At 61.8% G+C, this 4,279-nt stretch overlaps 1 long non-coding RNA gene across 1 annotated transcript in view; it reads left to right on the top strand.

The window, feature by feature from the left end:
* LOC117284954 overlaps positions 1–4,279 on the top strand; it is an 8,251-nt gene extending 3,972 nt beyond the window's left edge. Inside the window, exons 2-3 of the long non-coding RNA XR_004515984.1 lie at positions 2,447–2,608; positions 4,248–4,279. This is a non-coding gene — a long non-coding RNA (uncharacterized LOC117284954). The remainder of the gene's footprint in view (positions 1–2,446; positions 2,609–4,247) is intronic.

Genomic DNA, 4,279 nt, shown 5'->3' with positions numbered 1-4,279 from the left:
AGACACAGCGATCGCTGTGGATGGTGGCCCTTGCTGCCATCCGAGTCTGGGGCGCCTATCACTGTCCTGGTGGCCTGGTCCTGGGTGGCTGGAGCCCTGTGGGGTAGACTGTGAACCAGGAGGATGCCCGCCACTCAGCTTGGTTGCGGTGCTCTGGGGACCCGGGGGAGCTGGGTCCTTGGAAGTCAGGGTCCTGTTTGCCTAGACAGCGATCGCTGTGGATGGTGGCCCTTGCTGCCATCCGAGTCTGGGGCGCCTATCACTGTCCTGGTGGCCTGGTCCTGGGTGGCTGGAGCCCTGTGGGGTAGACTGTGAACCAGGAGGATGCCAGCCACAGTCAGCTTGGTCTCCGCTATCAGAAAGGGCCTGTGGGAATCAGCTGGATGGAAGTACCAGCCCTGTGTCCTTGTGGGCCTTGGCGGGTTCCAGACTACAGGACTGGAAGAAGTCACTTCCAGGGTGGCTGCAGGATGCGGAAGGCCAGCCTGAGTCTCACCCCTCTGCAGGCCTGCAGCTGGCCTGGGTCATGGTGGGGACAGGAGCCCACCATGCGGGGCTAACCAGAGAGCTTTGCTGATGGTGGGCCTGGAAAGCCTGCGGGATCTTCCCAGCACTGAGCCTGTCCTCCGGGCAGTCCCTACAGCAAACAGGGTTCCCACGCCCTGTGGGCACCTCCGGTCCTTCTTCCTGTGATCCGGGGAGGCAGGGCTCTGACTGCCTGCAGCTGAATGAGGTCAGCCCTTGAGTCACAAGGACACAGCTCAGGTAGGGTGGGACATCCCGAGATGCTAGGTGGCCACCTACTCCCACTTGTCATCAGGTGAACCTAGGCAAGCTCTTCTTCCCCAGAAAGCAGGGGTGAGCAATTAACCAGTAGTGTTGCTTAAGGAGCACAGACCTGCTCTCACCCAGAACCTTCCATATCTCACTATTGCCCCGGTAGTTCACAGTCACATGTGGCTATGCTATACACGAAGGGAAATGACCAGTGCAGGTCTGTGTCCCCTGCCACCCTTGACTGAGTCAGCATGAGATGTTTAAAGCTGGCTCCGCCAACCTTGGAGGAGGCTGGCAATCCTGGACTGGAAGCAGACCTCGGGGACAGGGCTGTGGGCTGGCTGATTGCTGACCACCTGCCAGGCATCCCAGGGACACAGCAGGCCCAGGAGCAGATGGCCAACATCACCATCAGCACTCTTGATGCTTGGTCCTTGTGGGGTGCAGCTAGGTAGATAAAGAGCGTGGGAATACAAGCTCCCAGGGGCCACGTGGCACACTGGTTGGGTCCACACTGCCTTCGCCTGCACCACCCAGCCAGGGGCAGAGGATCGCTGATTCTGCCCTCTGAGGCAGGAGGTGGTTGGTACCAGCCCCCCAGTTAGTAGGCATGGGTGTGGGTGTGCTGCAGGGCAGAGGGGCCTGAGTGCACGGGAAGCCCTGGGTCCCGGAGGGGACACCCAGCTGCTTGATGCCTCGCAGTAACTCCGAGGACCAGAGACAGCGGGAGAGGAGCCAGTCAGGCCAGAGGGCATGGCTGGGCTCTTGGGCTCCTCACAGCTCCCAGAGTGGCCACATGAGCTCCTGAGAGGACACGTGGCTTCCTAGATCCCCACATGCAGCTGTCTTCAAAGCCCTCTCATGCCACCCTGTCTCCTGGTACCCACAGGCCCTCTGCCAGGTCAGCCAAGGGCAAGACCTACCAGCAGATAGGCCAGGCATCAGAGGCCTAGGGGAAGATGGGCCTGCCTGGCTTCTGTGGCAGGAGTGCCACCACAAGATGGGAACTGCCCCTGTTGGCATCAGCCTCAGGACAGGGTGATGCCCACAGCCCACGCTGGCAGGGGCAAAGGGGCTGTGCTCTAAGCCCGTCGTCCCTGGCTCTGTACTTCCTGGTGAGGATGCCTGGGCTCCATGGGGACACAGTGCTGCTGTGCCAACCCAGGCTCTCTCTGAGGAGCCACCGTGGACTTAGCTGCGGGGCTGGGCCATGGCCTCAGGTAGAAACCCTCAGTTCTTCATGGCGCTTTCAAAGGATGCCCTCGCTGGCCTTGCCATGGGGCTCATCCTGTCCTGTCACTAGTGGATGTCATGGCCAGTCAAGGTCCAGGTGCTGTGGGCCACAGGAGTGGGGGTTCAGGGAGTGCCTGGGGGACACGGGTAGCCCAGGGGGGTCTGCAGGCAGGTTCCCCATGGCCAGCCCAGCCCGTCCATTCTTGGCACAGGTTTTGGGTGGTTCAGGGTAGAGGGTTTTAACCTCTCCATCTCAGACTTGGGGCCAGGCCAGGCAGGATGTCCTGGGCCCAGGGTCTCAAGTGGAAGCCTGGGCCCCTGGATATCCACTTGTGCCTGTGGAGGAGAGGCAAGGACAGGGCCCAGGGCTGGGGCAGGAGGGAGGAGGCCGCCCCTGACACAAGCCCCTGGGCCGAGCGCATTTCTCTCCTCCCAGGAAGCCTGAGAAGGGTGTGCAGTACCTCATTGAGCGTGGCTTCGTCCCTGACACGCCGGTGGGTGTGGCCCACTTTCTGCTGCAGCGCAAGGGCCTGAGCCGCCAGATGATAGGCGAGTTCCTGGGCAACTGGCAGAAGCAATTCAACCGCGATGTGCTCGAGTGAGTTCCGGGCCCTGGGCGGGGGGCACAGAGCTGTGCCACACTGGCAGAGACATCCTCCAGGCTCACCCTGTTGGCAGGGACATCACAGTCGTGCCTCGGTGTCCTGGGGCCGGGTGTCGGGACCCCTGCGGAATCCACACTCCTCCAAGGCTCTGATCCCCTACGAGATGCAGCCTCATCTGCACCTAACCTGTGCACACCTGCGTGCCACGCCGGTGCTGTGTAAATGTCAGAGGTGGAGCTGCACCTGGGATCCACACACGGTCCCCAGGGCATGCACAGGGCCGGACACAGCCTGGGGACAGGCGCCTGTTCTCAGGTCGGGACGCCTTGCTGCAGGGGAAGTGATGTTTAGTTTGTGCTCCACTTGCCTTACCTTCGAGCCCTTCCACCTGATGGGTCCGTGTGAGAGGGAACCCACTCTCGGCACCGTAAGCTGAAGGCCGGTTTCACACCACAATAAGTGATTAGAAAGAGGACAGGGTGACAGGAAGCCGTCCTGTTGGGTTCTGGCCACCCTGCCTGCCTCCAGTCCTCCTCCTCACCTGTGGGGAGGTGACTGTGACAAGGCAAGGCCTTCTGCTGCCATCAGGGGGCAGCAAGGGGATGGGCAGACCAAAGAGGGATTGTGTCCCTGTCCCTGGGAAACTCCCCTTGCAGATCAAGGGCGGCTTCTAGGGACGTGGGCCAAGGTCCCTCTGGAAATGGCATTGTGCTGTGTGAAAAGGAGCAGAGCTGGTAGGAGTCACACCCCCCCTGAGCTTGTTGGGCTCCTCCATTGCCCAGCCTACTCCTTTGCCTGTTCCCTGTCTGCCTGGGTGGAGGACCCTATGGGGCAGTGTCTCCTACTCCTCCCAGCCTTCCTGCTGGGGCTTAACGGTGTCCTTGCGCCACCTGCTGGTGGGGCCACCTTAGCGGGACAGCTGAGGGAACCCCTGGATGTTTTCCCACAGAGGAGAGCAGTGGCCAGGGTCAGGCTGCAGAGCTTGGCTCCAAGGCCTGAGCCAGGTGGGGTGCGGCCTGGGCTCCCCGCTTCACTCCTGGGAAACCCCACTCCAGGAAAGCGTAAGGGAGCCGAGAGCCTCAGATGGGCACATGGGGAAGCTGCCCAGGGACCTCTGAGCCCTGGGCCTCTGCCAGGCTGACCGATTGTGGTGGTCAGAGAATTCCTGGGAGCCCCAGTGGCAGGGCCAGCAGAAATCAGCCGGTAGGGTGGCGGCTCTGGAGGCTGTGTGTCCAGTGTTTGGGTTTCCAGCCCTCACAGCAGTGGCTTTAGAGTTCACAGACATCATCACATGCCATTGTCCTTATACCCAGGCCAAGAGCAGGCACAGAGTACCACGATCCCAGGAGGGAGCCCCTGGTTCTGACCCCAGCCTGGGCTGTCTGTGTCCCCTACAGGTCTGGGTGGTCTGTGCGGGGCCTTCTCCTGGTGGGGGATGTGGAGGAAGTCTGGGGACAAAAGGGGCTGCTCTGTGTCTGCAGGGCTGGGAGGGCTATGGCTCCACTGGGAACCAGGAAAGGGCTGCTCTTCTGATCTGGTTCAGAAACTGGAACCTGGGGATGAGCTGAGAGCTTCGGCTACCACGGCCCAGGCCCCAGGCACACTGACCCCTTGCTGCTGTCCCCCACTCAGGCGTGGACGATGGCGAGGACATTCCCCGGGAG

The sequence above is a fragment of the Fukomys damarensis genome, unplaced genomic scaffold (assembly GCF_012274545.1).
Source record: "Fukomys damarensis isolate Sample0158 unplaced genomic scaffold, DMR_v1.0_HiC HiC_scaffold_29338, whole genome shotgun sequence".
NCBI lineage: Eukaryota > Metazoa > Chordata > Mammalia > Rodentia > Bathyergidae > Fukomys > Fukomys damarensis.
This window is presented reverse-complemented; position numbering and strand designations above follow the sequence as displayed.